The following is a 17,829-nucleotide window of genomic DNA, read 5'->3' as shown; positions in this document are numbered from 1 at the left end:
GGTATGCATTCACACGATGCTTTTGGTCTAAAACACATTAGGGTACACATAAAGATCAATGTTGTCGAGCAGGGTAAAAGCTGTAGTCGGTGGCATAGCCAGGAATTTCGTTCAGAAGGGCTCCAAAACCAAGGGGAAAATTTTTTAAAAACAGGGTCCTAATTAGAGTATTTATATTTCGAGTGGGGAGGTTTTTGACTAATTTTTGACATTTTCCATAATCGAAAAAACTTCATTTGTCAAAGAAATCTATTGTAAATTCATGATTTTTCAATATTTTGTTCTCTTTTATGAAGGAAAATAATAGTGTTTTTATATTTCAAGTGGGGAGGTCTGGACCCCCTGCACGCTACTGGCTGTAGTATACGGAAATTGTTCTTTCCATTGGTTGCTGTTACATATGAATACCATCACTTTGTACATCGCTTCTTCCTTCCTAGTCACAATGAATTCCGAGTTCAAAGTTTCCCACTTCTCTGGTAACTATCCTTCACGAGCAACTCCAAGTGGCCATATTGGCTAGCCATATTGGAAATATATCTTGAATTCAATATTGTAAGATAAATTATCGGAGGATTATCCGGAAAACCATGCTATATGTCTATTTGTCATCTTTTACACAAAAAGGAGTGTCATAAGGTCACCAAGTGGCAAATCTCTTCGTGTTAAATTGTCAATTTCTTCGAGAATAATTCTTGAGCAATGAACTTACTGCATGAGTTCCTTGGCAGGGAAGAATAAGAAATCATGGTCCTCAAATGAGTCTTTTTGTGATAATCCTGACAAACTCACTTCTAAAGAGATGGTGAAAAGTAAAGGGTTACTGACTCAATGATAATTAGGTCTTTTTAAGATAGCTCTGATGAACTATGTACAGTCACTTTCAAAAGTAGGTCCCCACGGCCAGCGCGAGCAACTACGTTTTTCTCGGAGGTTGAACTTCGGGTATTGGCTATGCCTTCTGTGTCTTGAACGGGCCAGTTTGACTTACTCTCACCGTCCGCGCAAGTCTTCCCGAGGCATTCTTCACTATTCCTTAATTCTTCGCGACTTCCCCGACTCCCAGTGCCACAACACAAGGCGAAGCATATGTTCTCAGTCATGGGATTCCCACCCTGATAGTATTCTGAGATGGATATTCCGAGTAGTCTGGCTTGCACTAAAAAATAACGAGACGTATCTGCGTCGCAACGCACATATGAGGAAGAAACGAAAATTGGAATTTACGTCTGAAAGAGTATTCAAAAAGTTTCCTACAAAATAACCTTCTAGATTATACCTTTAACACATTATTACCAACACCATCAACATATGTATATTGCTCTATGTTTAAGTATTTCAAACACACTGTTTGGCGCATTCATTATTCCTAACCATTTTCTTAGGATACATATGTTTACCATGGTTTATACTACAGTTTTCTACGTATCTCATCACGCGAGAAATCAAAAATATTAATGTGCGCTAAATTGTTATGTTTAATTCTGTATCATATTTATTCCAGTCGTTACTAACATATCCCATATGTACAAATATTTAAATAATGCTTTATACATTCGAGGTATCAGGAAGTAATTAACCGACATCTTTATGTTCATCGAAAGTTCGAATGTCTTAATAGTTACCAAAAATATATTTTCTATAATGAAAACACCAACGGAAGCATTAACTAAATGACTTGTGTGCCTATTTCTTACCATTTAAAGGCACATTAATACTATATGTTTTATCTTTGACCCTTCATTGAGAGGTTAACCTAAGTCTTCCCCTTTTTCGTTTCTTTTTTTTCTGCTAAAACCAGTCGTAATTGGCGCCTGCTGATATCATGCAGGGCAATATCCTTCACATTATTATGTATAAGTGGTTTTACATCATAAATAGAACTTACACTCATGTAATGAATACCTTGAGTCAGTCTAACGTGCGAACAAATACTGGTCATATTCCTACTGACACCAAACTACGCACGCATAATATTCATCCGATAAAAATATACCGTGTTGGGTACCTAATGACTATTTCTGCATTATTAATACAAATTAAACTTATGAGCTGCCAAATATGCTGCTTGGGATGTAGCGTTTGACGGTGTGGAAACTTAGGCGACGACAAAAGAGGGACAAGAAAAGAATGAAGGCATCCGAGATGTGAGTATAAAAAAGAAAGGAAAAGGTGAGAAGGATGGAGAGGAAAAAAAGAAGAAGTGCTATCCATGGTCGAGAGATTTTTTGTAAGGGGGGAGGGGAAGGATGAAAGTAAGGATATGGTTAGAATGAAAGGGCCTAATGCGAATGGGCGTCACTTTTAATTTAAGGGGTAAGTTCAAGTTGGGAGGGGCGCAGGCACGGTGATACGTAAAATCTTCAATTCAGAAGGGCAGGTAAATGATGTTTTTCTATGACCACCATACTTGGTTGACTCACCATCATAACTCCACGCACATGTTGCTTGTACTGTTTTTCTTAAAAAAATAAACAATATTAATGTAAGAGTATTTCCCATAAACAGAAGGACAACACTTCCTACGACGCATTATGGTCTAACAGCCTGCCATTTCATTTGATGCCAATAAACATCTCGCTGCTTCTTTTAGTGAAACTTTATGTTTATCTTAAAAGCAATTCAATAAAATTTAAAGACAATCCAATTGCTAATTCGAAAAAATAATGCAAAATTATCTTCTCCCACAAAAATTTGCCGTACTGGTAGTTTTGACCGGTAAAAATTAAAAAACTTCTTCTGATTTTCTATTCACAGTATGGGAATAAGTTGCGTTATTCAAAATGTAGGCACTACTTGTAGTCCGAATAAGCTACTACTTGGGAAGTGACTGCTATTTAACTTGTAAATATTGAAAAAATGTCTGAAAATCTTTAACCGCCGGCATGGATGAGCGCGATGACGGATGGTAACCGTGACGCAAATGACAATATTTACATAGGCGTATATATTTACGTATTTTTCACCAGGCGATGTGAAGAAAAAATATTGGAGTAACATGCTCGAAATGCTCCGAAAATTTATTTGCACAATATGTTTTGTATAAGTTTACCAAACTACACAGATGTCTCCTCTCTTCCTCGTTCGATGGGTTACTTGCCGGAAAAACCCATATGTTCTTCTCCGCTTTCTTCGGTGGTGGAATTGTTTGGCTGTGTTGGGGGGGGGGGGGGGGGAGGTTCACGCGGCCTTCCTACCTCTGAAATCGTGCGTGGGGCTCTTGACGACGGTTAAAGTAGTCAAGTTGCACCATTTGTACTACCTGATCAAGTCGAATCGATCCCCAGTGGACAAGGAACGTGTAAGCAATACGCGAAGGTCGACTTCGGAGAATAACGGAGACGGCTGCGCCAGGTATGGGGACCGACTTTTGAAAGTGACTGTACATAGTTGCTCAGCGATCAATGGAATAAAATAGCATGCATGTATACATATGGGGACTAAATACATATTGTGACGTGAGGAGGTGGGGGTTGGTTGGTTTATTGGAAAGAGGGGAGAAAGAGAAGGGAGGAAAAGAGGGGAAGGGAGAATAGGGTGGTTTCCTATTATTTTTTTATTGCCTAAATCGAAAGGTTATCACTCCTGGAGTACGTGTTTCACCCTTTTAGATTTTTAAATTACTATATATATTTTTCGCGATTAAATGAAAAGTGAGAAATTTCAAGCGCGCGAAAATGTGACGGCTAAGTATGAATGCTGGGAAAACCCCGTGTGACGTCACTATGGTTCCCGCTGTCGAAGTGTGAGGTGACCTTTTGGTGAGGATATGTGCGCTGCTGTGATGCAGGAAGCGGACTATCCTGCTAGCAGGTATCGCTCGGCTTAAATAAGGATTATTAATACCCTATCAAACAAGGGAAACTTTCTGGCCACAGGAAGTTTAAATAGTTGATTATTAAGATATGTTTCCCTGAGCTCTGTGCCTCATGCATGCATTGGTAATTTCAGACGATGTAAAACTCCTATCTACTCGTATAGAAACTAGGGGCCGTATTCTTAGTCGACCCTACATATCCGTCCCTACATAACAAAAGTCCCTACATGCGTTTCTCAGTCGACCCTACATAAGTGGTGGGGGGTGATTCCGTCGTCAACTTCTCTGAGATGACGTAGATGATGGCGCAGCGCCAATTTTCCATACTGGTGGCGTAATGGGAACTAACTATGAAAGTAAGAAAAGACGTCCTATAATTTTCGGGCTCATTGTTAGGGCAACAGCTCAAGGTAAATAAACAATCGGTGTCGTCCGTCAGGTCGTGTCCAGTCGTGTCGGTACCTTAATTATCGCTACAAATACACTCATATCGAGCCAAAAGTAGAACCTTATTGTCTTCAAATTATGTACTTCAAAAGCGGTCTGTACAAGATAGTAATAAGAACGGAGCAAATTGATCATTGACGTGGGAACTTACGTTGCATCATCAAGGTTCGTCGTTCGCTTTTACCTTCCGTAGTTAAGTTTATTATGTGGCAAATAGTGGCATGAAAATACGTTTTCTATGGTTGTACGTAAACGAAGAATTGGATTCCCAAAAGTATACCAAGTACCAAACGTGAAAAATATTATATATTCGTAGAAACCAGATGCTTGTATACCGCTATATTCTTCTTATTAGTTTGTAGCAGGCGTAGGAATTGTCTGCTAGCAATGATAAGGCACTGTAATGGTTTGGACGATGTTAATTAATCCGTTCCATATTTCAGACTGACTTGCCGGCCAATTCAAATTCAAAATTCAACGGCCGAAAGGCCGCAGTATTTATTTCTATTGGTGCACTTCCAGAATGTTCTATGTTACTGTTCTTGAACATGAAAGAAATTTCTAGAAATGAATTCTAGAAGGCAAGAAAAAATAAAATAATTACAATTTCCGGCACGGGGAACCGAATCTGGGCCGTCCGCTTGGGAGGCGACCGCTCTACCGCTGGGCTAGCCGGCCTATTGATGAGATTCGATGATGGAGCGCAATTTATGTTGCCTCCGGGCAAGCGGTGTGGCGGCGAGGCAGAACGTGTGGCCGCCACAAGTTCAGTCAATTTTATAATTTATTTAACTTGGTGGCTATAAAGTGGTAGTATTATTACTTTTCCGTTGTGTTACTGTACATTTTAAAATGGTTTGTGCGAGCTCGTCTCCCTTAATATGCATTACAACGTAAATTATTTAATCGAGGTGATCAGCAGGCGATATTTGGCCGCCATGTTTTTGTAGGGTGTAGGGTTGGTTCGGGTACCCTACATCAAGTAGGGCCCGTTTAGTTCCAAAAAAGGCCATATGTAGGGCTTGATGTGGCGTATGTAGGGTGAGATCGGTTTATGTAGGGGCTGATGACGTATCCAGGGTCGATTGGCCCTACAGGGTCGACTAAGAATACGGCCCTAGGTGACGTCACATCGAGTGGCATTGCATGGGCACCAATCTGACCTTTTTCAAATGAGGTTAAAATTGACCATTGCCATTCGTCTAAACTGGAATTTCTAAAACAAAATAATTTCTATATTATGAATGCACTAATCATGGGTAACGAATTGGAATCCATGCCTTGTCTTTTCTTTGATGAAGAAAACTACCCTATTATTATGTGGGGAGGCTCATTGCGATGATTAGATACACAAAAAATTAGAGCTTATAACATAGATTCTGAGTTCGACAGAATATTTAATGCAGAAAAAAGGGAAATGTACACACAGAACACATGAAATTGTTCAATATCTTTCTATGCTTTGAACATCAAACTGGCCAGTGGATATTACCAAAATGATTAATTCAACAAAACAAAGACAACTTAATAAAAAGAAAACAGGAAGTTTCCTTCCAATCAGTCTTTGGCCTGGTTTCTCACCAAGAACACCCAAAAATTAGTTAACAAAAAGAAAACATTAACCTTAAGCATACTTATAGATAGAAAAGTACACCCTGTCCTAAAAAACTTTAGTGCACGCAATCACTCAAGGAAGGGGGGAGGGGAAAAGAGGATAGAATCATAAATGCAATTAAAAAAACTCATGGGCAAAGGCTCTTCAACAAAGGTTCCGGCATTGTAACGTCCACCCGGGAATGCTCGCAGAGTAGTCGACGATAAATTGGGCGCCAGTGTGGGTAATGTAAAAACTTCCGCCCACACTCGGAAGCGGTAGGAAAAGGAATAATTTTCTTTTTGTGATTCTCTCAGAGTATTAGGCGACGGACAACCACTCGCTGACCCGTTCACTTGTTCATCACTGAGAATCGGGAGTGGTTGGGAAAAAGGACGGGGTGATAAAAGGAAAATATAAAAAAATACAGGTACAAAATACTCCGGCAATGCCAGACTACTTAAACTCAAAATCAGCCTCGGCCACCAATTCCTAATAGTCCTAGTCGGACGCTGGTAGGCTCCGCTCGACAACTTCAACTCTCGCCGACTGACCCTAAAAAAAAAAAACTCCCCCGAGCTCCCGACGGTAGCAACCTCCCCTTCCCTAATTCTTATTATATTTTCTCCTTTTTCTTGACCTTATTTTCATATATAAAATGATGTTTCCTGGAGTTTAGGTCAATAAATTAAAAGTTAGCAGCCAACGTTTCGTTTTATTTTAAAAACATCTTCAGGGCTATGTTAGAAAAAAAAAAAATTATGAAACAATATAAAATGCAGAGAATTAGGCAATATACAATATATATACATAAAAAAGGAGCAATCGTGCCTTTTTTTATATAAACAATATAATTAATAGAAATATATATAAACATATATATATGAACAGAATGGATTATACAAAAAATTTTGACATACCTCTAAACTTTGAATACATTTATTGATATTTGGTTTCTACGGTATTGAAACAACCTAGGTTACCATTAATTTTGATGTATTAAATAAAAATAAATTTTGCTGAGGTTATCGATGTCTGTTTTTTTATTACAGCAATTTTTTGTTTTTGAAATATAAACCATTTCTTTAAAAAGTCTTTTTTTCAATATAATTTCATGATCCAAAATTTCGGCGTTCTCAAAATCAAAAATATGGCCATTGTTTATGCTATGGCTAGCTAGAGCACATAGAGTTATACCACCTTTTATTGTTGATTTATGTTGAGAAATTCTATTTTTTAAATATTGCGATGTTTGTCCTACATAACAAGTGTCACAGTCGAGGCAAGAAATTTTATATATTATATTACTGTTTAGATTTTTAGGGGTTTCAGATTTTATTTTTGTGTAAATGAGCTTGTTTAGAGTGTTATGATTCTTGTGTGCAATTTTATAATTTATTTTTTTGAATACGTTCGAAATTTGTTCAGATAATTTACCAGTATAGATGATTCCACGGTATGGGGATGTTGTACTTGCTGAATCATTTTTGTTTAGTGAATTTTGAGTACGTGAAAGTCTAGTGTTGTTTTTGAAAAGTATAGAATGAACAAGTTTTTTTGGAAAATGGTTTTTCTTTAGAATATCCTCAATTATTTTAATGTTTTTTTCGTGAAATATATTATCGCTCAAATTCAGAGCTCTAAATTTTAGTGCAAGCGCTACATTTACTTTATGTTTAAGAGGGTGATGTGATTCGAAATTCAGAAATCTATCCGATTTGTGTGGTTTCTTCCACCAATCCACATGAATCGAACCATCATGATTTCTAATGGTCAGCATATCAAGAAATGGTAGAGTATTGTTTTTTTCCCATTCTATTGTAAATTGCAATTTAGGGTGGAAACTATTAAAATAATTTAAAATGGTGTCTTCCTTGATGTCATTGGGAAGTGCTAAATATAAGTCATCAACAAACTTGTAAATGAAAGGAATTTTGAAAGGTAAACTAGTAATTACATTGTCTAAGAGATGGTTCATCGTCAAATCAGCTAAAATGGTCGCTACTGGGGAACCCATGGGGACTCCATTTTTTATTTGATATTGACGGTCCTTATATTGCATATATCCTTGATTGACAGTAATATCATACAATTCAAAGAATTCTTCCTTGTTTAATATTGTATGATCAGATATTAAAAGCCAATTTTCTATAATAATATTGTTTAATAGATCTAGTGGGATGTTTGTAAAAAGAGATTTAACATCTAGAGAGCACAGTTTATGATTTAAGGGAATCGTTTGTTGTTTAATTGTATTATAAAAATGAAAAGAATCTTTTAAGTTATATTTATCTGAGGATAGATTCTTAAGAATGCAAGCAAGGAATTTGGCACATTCATAAGTTGGACTATTTATGAAACTCACCACCGGTCTTAGGGGTATGTTAGGTTTATGGTCTTTCCCTAATTCTACTCCCGTCCGCGGCCTCCGCGGCTGTCTACGGAAGTAACCCTCAAAAAAAAAAGAATGGCAGTGGGCGCTCCCAAGCACCAGCTTTAAATAAACGTCACAGCATCTTCTTTCTTCGTTTCTGGGGGGGGGAATCTGGGTTTCTTTAAGAACACTAGATCAGGGCTTTGAGTGAAGGTTCTTCTTTACTAGGGGATACAATTCATGATTGTGGTTCGGATTATCAATTTTTCCTGCCTTGTTCACGGCTGAGGGATGACCTCCTCAAATGGCTCCTTTTCGGCAATCGCCGAGCCTAAATTGAATGGATGAGGCAGATACTTTGTGGAGATCCATTATGAGATATGAAGTGAAACACTTTGCACTTTCCACATAAAAATGTATTAAACTACAGTCGACATGTTTTGCTGCTCTGCAGAATTATCAAGACTCCCACAAAATATATCGACTGTAGTTTAATAAATTTTTATGTGGAAATTGCAAAGTGTTTCACTTCATATCTCATCGCTAAACCATATACACACCCTGGGCTGAGAGAATACTCAGTGGGATGACATGGGTTGATCTTCTTCTTATTGATGATGGAAATCTACCATTCATTCTCCTGTTTCCTGTTTCCGCTCATATCCTCCTTCCCGGTCCAAACTCCATTGCCTCCAGGTTCTCCTTCTCTCCATAGACCACTCATGTAAAGAGGCGCTTGCCCTGACAAAATGGCAGAGTCTCCGGCAGCATGATAAGGCCAGGGTTGATGTATCTCTTTCAGGTGGTGGCTCCTTAGGTTTCATGCCTCAAAGAGGGTTGGTTTTCAGGGGGTGAGGAGGGTGGGGAGAAAATGAGAAAGAGGCCTATTTCTAGAGGTAAGTCACCATGGGGGAGTTAAAGTATGTTTAATCTATTTTGGGGGAGAGGGTGAATGTATAGGTGAAGGAGAATCAGGTGGTCGTAGGCAGCCTTGCACCATCACTCCTCGGTGAGTGTGGGTGGGTGAGGAGGAGTGCACTCTTCTCTATTTGGGGCCAGCTCATACACAAAGTCACGTGATGGGAAAACCCCAAAATCTGGAGGTGGGGAATTGGGGGGAGGTGAAATGCATTACACACAAGTCCAGTCACACTGAACTACCCACACACACACGGTCAAACTTATATAACACAAATAAATGAAGCTCTCCTTCCCTCAAAAATATCCATTCAAACCAATTTATGTAACCTGCCAAATTTCTACGGTTACAATATGCATTCACAAATGGTATACATATATTAAGCTAACATAAGGAACTGGCATAAAGGTACCATATTGAGGAAATTTATGTGTACTATGTATTATAATTTCTTCGATTTTATGATACATATTTGGATAACTTACAGTTTGGTATTTTTCATTCATGTCATTTATCCACTCTCTTCCAGGATTGCGTGGAGGATGAAGCAAAATGATGGGAGTTGGAAGATAGAAGAAAAAAAGCAAAAAGTGTGTGAACCTTGCATGCATTTTATCTGATGGGTTGCATGATTGAGCAAAAATTTTGAGCCTTTTGATTGTTCAGAAACAAAAGGATGGGTGTGATTCCCGAGTCCTCCAAATTTAGGAGAAGAGAGAGACTCCAGGACAAGAAGACCACTCCAGGAAGAAGAATGCGAGTGACTTAGCTTAGATTTGGCCCTTAGGACCATGAATCATTGTGCCAAGTAAGACTAGGTTATTTTAGGTGAGTCAATTATACTTTTTGTCAAACTGAGGTTTGACATGGGCTGTATACCATTGTAGGGTTATGGAATAGAAACTGTCATTTGGATGAAAAAGTAGTAACTTCCTCCTCGTGCCACAGTGACTTGTATACTGCAATGGAGATTGTGCAATTCCTTGGAGGAAAGGTATTTACCTTGCATGTACTCTCTCCATAGGCTCAAGACAAGCGGACCCCAGTTTCACACCTAGCCCTAGTTCTTGGGCCCTCAGGGTTTTGAATTATTGCGTCGAGTAAGGCTAGGATTTTAAAGATCGTTATCTAGAATTTTATGCTGAAACAAGGTTTGGCATTCACAGCATACCATTGCAGTGCTCGGGTTAGAAACTGTGTCACTTGAATGTGAAAGGGTTAATTTCCTCCTTTCCCACAGTGACTTTCCATATGTTGCATTGCAGAGTGTGCTATGTCTTGGGGGAAGGATCATTTATTTACCTTGCATGAACTAACCCACTCTCTCCCTAGGCTCAAGACATTCCGGTGGCCGAAGGAATGTAGGCATTGCAAGAGATACCATCAGACAACTGAAAGGAGAAGAAACATGTCAAGACAAAGAAGAAGGAAGGTGTCAACCTATTAAAATTTAATTGCATTATCAGGATGATGTAGAAACGTTTGATAGATTCACTAAGGTAAATTTCTCCACAAATACTTTCCTGAGCACCTTTATCTTTCTTCTGCGCAAACCAACTCCGCTGAAGTATGAATAACAGTCCAAAATTTGTATTACATTGAAATCAACTTTTAAGGACAACCAATCAATATTACCTACTTTCAATTAAATTTTGCATATTAATTTCATTTATAAAATAATTTCTTGTACATTCAATTCAATTTTTTAAAACGATATCCACATGAGTTTATTTTTTTAATTCATGATGCATATTCTGCCATTAAGGATTTCTTGCTTTTTTAGCCTAATTTATACTAATGCAAAATGATGTCAACATCTTTCAGTTCTTCCAAACAAGTTTAGATACATTCATTTAATCTCACCTCTTTGCATAATCCTGATGCATCATGAACATTGTATGTAATCAGTCACCTTTCATTTTTTTATTATTGCTCATCCAAGCACTGCATTGAAAATCAGTTTCTTTAATTTTTATTCATGTTTTTTTTCTTTCTCAATTGATAAACTAAATATTTTCTCAAAACATTTTGCAAAAGTTCTTTTTCAAAAAATCAAATCATCATTTTTTTGTGAATATGTTAAGTAGAGAATGAAAGAATGTAAATTATGTTCTTCAGAATTATTTTTAACTATTGATAGATTATAAAGTGAATTATATTTTTTAATGCCACTTCTGAAGAAATACCTCGTTGGCTAAGTAAAGAATTCTTGTTGAATCCCAATTGTATGAGTCTCCTCCATTTTATCAATTCATTAGGAAAATACTCTGCCCATTTAGATATTTGCTCTCTGGCGTCCATAGCGTATCACACGAAGTAACTTAAAAATTTGCTGGTATAAATTTGATAAATTTTATACAGGTCCTAACTTATAGCACTAAACACATATTAGAACTACTTTCAGCTTTAGGATTTCAAGTTTTTTCTAGAAACTTTTTAACCATTTTGAACATATTCCCTTGAATTCTGTTTAAATTTCATTGAAATTTTCATGCATCCCTATCGAAATGAAACATCTTTTCAACTTTTCATGCAGAGATAAGACGCGGGCTTCTTATACCACTAATGTTGAATTTTCCCATGGCTGTTTTTGCAGTGATTCCTCGTACCCTATTAAATTTCAGTGCACTCACATACAGTTTTTATAAATCCGCGATGGAAATTCAATTTCTGTACCATCTTTCTCCCCTCAGCTGCAAGCCATCTTGGAGGGTGTGGGCAGAAAGCTGGTGGAAAAATCATGCTGACCCAGATTCTGACGGTGAACTGACCATGCCAAACGGTAAGAGTGGGGTGGGTTGGGATGGAGTGGGATGGGTTGGGATGGGCTGGGATGGGGTGGGATGGGTAGGGATGGGGTGGGGTGGGATAGATTGGGTTGAAATGGGCTGGGATGGGTAGGGGTGGGATGGGGTGGGATGGGCTGGGAAGGGGTGGGAAGGGGTGGGATGGGGTGGGTTGGGATGGGGTGGGATGGGGTGGGATGGGGTGGGATGGGGTGGGTGGGGGTGGGCTGGGGTGGGATGGGTTGGGGTGGAATGGGTTGGGATGGGGTGGGATGGGGTGGGATGGGGTGGGATGGGGTGGGATGGGGTGGGATGGGGTGGGATGGGGTGAGATGGGGTGGGATGGGGTGAGATGGGGTGGGATGGGATGGAATGGGGTGGGATGGGATTGGATAGGGTGGAATGGGGTAGGATGTGTTTGGATGGGGTGGTATGGGGTTGGATGGGGTGGGATGGGGTGGGATGGGGTGGGATGGGGTGGGATGGGGGATGGGGTGGGATGGGTTGGGATGGGGATGGAGTGGGATGGGGCTGGGGTGATAAGTGATAAGTATATTTAATATAATACTACTTGGAAATAGCAAAGTTTTTGATCCTTCTATTCCTGCAAGGATGACTTCGACGACCGCGATAATTATACATGCTGAACATGATTAAAATATTTATTTTTATCTGTATATATATATCTCTCTACGCATGTAAATATTTGTAATGTAATTTTGTTTAAATAAACGTTAGTGTGTAAATTTACTTTTTTCCTATTTATACCTATTTTAAGTAGTTTGTAAGAATTGAAATGTTACAAGGGGTGGTTTTTAAGGGTTGTACATATTTAAATCGGCATCGTTCTTAAATTAGGGCATTTTGACGAAAAATATATTTTTTGTGGTAAATAATTTTTTTCCTTAACCCCGAATAAGGGTTGATTTTTAAGGGTTTAAATATCATGAAGTAGGAGGAGGTTTTCACCCCTAAAAAAATAAAAATAAATTACTTGAATTCATGAGCCTCATTGCATAAAAGTTGTATTTAATACCCTCATGTATGTATTTATATTGGAGAGCCCAAGAGATGTGCGTGAGAAAAAATGTTTAAATTTTTTCCCACAAGCATAAATGAGTTTCTACTTTAAGTTTATTTTCGGAATGGTATGTATTCATTGAAATGAAAAGATAACTCGACTTCTGAGATGGAGTATGAGAGATAAATAACAAGTTTAGTGACACCCAATTATAACTTAATAGTGGTCACTAGGGTATAGATTTTATTTATTTTATCAATATATAATGTCTTAATCTAATTTTAAATTGAGCTTAATTTAAATTGTTATGAACAAAATCGACCAAATATTGCCAACACCAATTTTGCTTTAGAATATATTTTCAGGCTTGCGGAACGATCAAATTCAAAACTCTTTCTCTTTTTATGTCCCTCTCCTTCGTTAACAGCGAGGCGATGACGGTTTTGAGGCGACGATCACGCGAGTTCAGATTTTTTTCAAGAAGGCGCACAAGTCCACGTTATCAGGAGTTGTAAATAAGGTTTATTGTAACGACTGGAAAAAATACGCCATTTTTGAGTAGAGAAATTGAATATAGATCGTGAATTGAATATAGATTGAAATGAAGGGGGTTCGTCGTAAGAATTGTGGTGGTGCACTTTCGGGCGACTCTTAAAGGGTTAGCCACTAGCCAGCCGACAGTTATTCATCGAAGTCGGGAAATGATCGGGAAAATGTCGACATGGGATCTACTATAGTTGCTAACGCTCAAAATATCAAGATGATTACCTCATTTTTTCGTAAGGTTAACAGTAAACCCGTTTTGGTTTGGGTGATGTTATCATAGACGTTAGTTGACACTATTAAAGCGATGAAAAGACTTGATTTGAGTTATTTAGATTAGGGTTTTTAGCAGAATTTCATGCATGCTGATTTATTTTACAGATAACCTTGATTAATGTCACTTTAATTGGTCGATCTTTTTCAGGGAGACGGAATTCCATAATCTTTCGTATATTGTTCCTTATTTTGAGTTCAATTGAATTTAATTTACAGGGATGAACTGCGTGTTATCCTGGATCAGTCGTTTTTCCTCCAAATCCTTAACTGTGTATTGCGCCTGCAATTGCAATTCATAGTGGTGAGTATTAATTATCCAGGATTGTGAATGAGTCAGATGGCAGTAAGTTATATGCATTTTAAAGTTCATTCGGGATGTTCCGACTTGAAATAGTAAGGTAATCGCTAGATTACACATCGTTAGTTGGTTTTTTGTTCACTTGTCCATATCCCAACCTTCTTCTTTTACTAGCATCTCGACGTCACCTCACCCGCATTCAGTATTATGTCTTATGTTTAGACATAGTGAAAGTAGTCATCCCTAGACCACCAAGACAAGGGTCTACCCTGGATCACAACTAGGGGAGGGGACAAGCCGTAGCCGTGCATTTTCTAAATATTTTGCTTGAAAAAATTATTTCTTTAAGTACACGTTTTATGCTCAAACCATTTTTATTCAAAATAAATTTTGTTCCAAACTTTCCTTTTGAATTACATTAATTTTCGATTCTGGGGAGGGGGGCAGTTGTCCCCTCCTGACCCCCCCAACTGAGTACACCCATACTGTGCAATTAACACACTCCTTTTACATCGCGGAATGACTCAACTGAACCATGCCATCGAGGCGATTGCCGGTAAGTGCGGTCTCTCTTTCAGTGATAGTCTTAGTAGCCCAGAGGATTAATGGCAACTTATCCTTTTTGAGAGTCAAAGACTGCAATTCCAGTTAGCATTTAGATCGTATTGTGGACGTGAAATATCGCTAGGGAGTTTTTCTGTTGTTCTGTTAATAACAGCTCTCAGAATGCGATGATTTTCATTCGTAAATAAAATATAACACCCTCTCCCCCCAGTCATTGTTACCTGAAATAATTCACCTTGTCATGGTCAATACGAGTACTTTATTAATAGCTTTATCCGCTGCCATCGAATCTATTACGGGTATCGACAAGCGCTCTCTAAAGAGGCATTATGATTGGAAAAAATCTGGGTTTTAGTAATAAAAAGGCGTGATAGTTATAAGACAGCTGGCGATAGTAAAAAGAAGTTATCATATCATTTTTCCATATGATCCAGTGGTCTAATACTTATTTTTACTGCTAATTTGCAAGTATTGTTCTTGTACATCAATTTATAGATGCGAACTTCTTTTTTTAAATCAAAAGTGTTTTCTTGATCCGTAAAAGTATTTGTTGTTAAGATTAAAACAAGAATGGATTGGTAAAATTATATAGAAAAGAATTTATATACTTTTCTCACTCTTAGTTTAAATATGCTTGCAATGGTTTATTACAAATAAGCAAAAACTCTCAAAAATTAAATAATGTATGTATGACAGTATCTTTTATTCATTTAAAAAACCTCTCTGGTTAGTTAGACCCACCGCGACTTTCCAGATGTTAATCCTGCCTCAATATATAAGCCTATTACTTCCTCCTCTTGTCTTACAAGGAAAGTGGCGAAGTGAGGGTCTCAGATTTCGATCTAACTTAGTTAGTAGTGTCGTAGTCCATCGGGAGCTGACCACGAATCATCCCCCATATGGGGTTATATAACCGATGGTTTTAACAAAAACGAGGTTAGACATTTACAGGTTGGTTTTATTCCCTCAGAAATACGGTCTCAACAACTAGGAGCGGTGGTTACTGTACTTGACTCCTACCCGGAGATCCTATGTTTGATTCTTGGCCGCGGCATAATTTTTTTCTACCTTCCATTTTACAAAAGGCTGCTGTTCATCATTATTTCCATGATTTTCAATGAAAATTTTTTTTTTATGAGTTGAAATCTCTTTCTGCAATGTGGTAGCATCAGATGTCACAAAATATGATTTGGCACTGATAATGTAGGGAGGAATGCGATGATAATAAAATAGAGGCTCTTGTTGATCACTCTTTTCCAAAATCATAATGAACTTATTATTCATACTGTGTAAAAAATAAAACCATGGTCTATTGCGCAATTATCTAAAATACTGTATCTAAGCGTAATTTCTTCTAAATTCAAATCAAACTAGAACGCGGATTAATTTGTCAAATATATGCTTTGGGATACCGGTGAGGCATGCCCATTGCATGTATTGTTATTTTGTGGTCGATTCGCGCCAATCATCTCCGGGCTATATGCAGATGTTGTGTAATACGCAAGAAGCAAGAACAAACTGGGGTATTTCTGCAGTGTCAGTCATTTGCAGACAATGCAGCAAACTGCGGAAGCGACTTTTCAGGAGCCCTCTCAATAGATATCCTAACTGACAATAAACAAAAATTAAAATGATTCTGACGTCGCATCAGGTGTCCATTATCTCGGTAGGGGACAATGAGGTTTGAGTGCAGCTTGTAAGCAGCATCGCGTAATAAATGACTGTCACATGGAAATTTTGTTGCATCGCCAAGAAAGTCTTGCACTTCCGACAGACGGAAAACTCGTTGATCATGAGGTGAGCCTACGTGCCCACCGTAGCAGTTTAGGAAACGGGCTTTATGGTCACATATTCCCTGTGAGAAATAATGAATGTTATATTGGTATCTTTGCATCATTCGAATTGAAATTTGACCAGGGTCACATTACTCAGTTAGTAATTACCTGCAACTGAATGGAATGATATTTTTTTCCGATTAATATAGGCTACCGGATTATGTTTTGGAGCAGGAATATGATTGTGTGTCCCATTGATAGCTTCCAAAACTTTAGGAAAGGCACTGATGGCCTCAAAACCTCCCCAAACGACCTGCGCTCCATGGCGCCTAGGCCATCGAATTACGACAGGTGCTAGCGATATCAACGCCTTTGTCACTATCCGCACAGTCAGCAAGGCAGTTGCATGGCTGACGTCAAATTTTTCACGAATTGACCTGGGGCCGTATTCTGTAACTCCAAACCGATCGGTGCGGCACCGATTCGTCGGGTGCGACGTCACACCGACTCCTGGTAAGAAGTCGTGCGATTCTGTACGAACCCGATCGGTGCTGCACCGACGAGAGGACGGGAGATCGTTGGTAGCCGTACCGACAGCAAAAAGGTGTCGGTACGGCCACCGACTAGCGGGTTTCATGAACTCCCCGGTGCGCATTGTACGTTTTATATTGTTTTTACCTCATCACCGAGTAAATAATGAGGTTTTCTGCAATGTTATCTTTTTCTGCCCCTTCGAATACGCCTCTATAATTCACTGTGTGATCATCTATATTAATTACCTTGACAGAAATATAAGATAATGGTTAATAAAAATGAGGTTTGCTTACATATAATGACTTTCTCTCATTTATGTTACCACTTTCACTCGCTTGTAATAGGCTTTATTTCTCTCTATCATCAATTATTTGCTCCTTTGACATAAAATATATATTTTTGATTAAATATGAGTTATGCCGCAATGTTATCACTTTATCTCACTCTGAATAGGCAACTATTATTTCACTCAATTTCGGATATATTCGGATTTTCCCTGTTTTAAAAGGAGGGGGAACCGTACCGTCTGGTTTGATACCGACGACCATACTGAATCGCTGAATTTGCCGTCGTCGGTATGGAAACCGTCGTCGGTACGGAATGATCTGCTGTAGGTGGGCTGGGAAGGGAAACCGACCGGTGAGGTACCGACGAAATACAGAATACGGCCCCTGAAAAGAGTACAATAAAATAGAACAATGATATATGCATGTTCAGACAATCCCCGAGTTAAGCAGTAGTTATTTTCCCATAAATCTTGGGTTGTAATGACTAACGATATTATCAATTTACTAATGTCAAATGATTAAGCACTTACTATTCAATTCACTTACATCGAGAATTTTAGACACTTACTTGAGACATCTGAGACACTTACTTGA

The 17,829-nt window shown here is 38.4% G+C and overlaps 1 long non-coding RNA gene across 1 annotated transcript in view; it reads left to right on the top strand.

The window, feature by feature from the left end:
* The window catches only part of LOC124154424, a 57,881-nt gene extending 48,155 nt beyond the window's left edge, over positions 1-9,726 (top strand). Inside the window, exon 3 of the long non-coding RNA XR_006863917.1 lies at positions 9,681-9,726. This is a non-coding gene — a long non-coding RNA (uncharacterized LOC124154424). The remainder of the gene's footprint in view (positions 1-9,680) is intronic.
* The last annotated feature ends 8,103 nt before the right edge of the window (positions 9,727-17,829 follow it).

This window comes from Ischnura elegans, chromosome 1 (assembly GCF_921293095.1).
Source record: "Ischnura elegans chromosome 1, ioIscEleg1.1, whole genome shotgun sequence".
Taxonomy (NCBI): Eukaryota; Metazoa; Arthropoda; class Insecta; order Odonata; family Coenagrionidae; genus Ischnura; species Ischnura elegans.
This window is presented reverse-complemented; position numbering and strand designations above follow the sequence as displayed.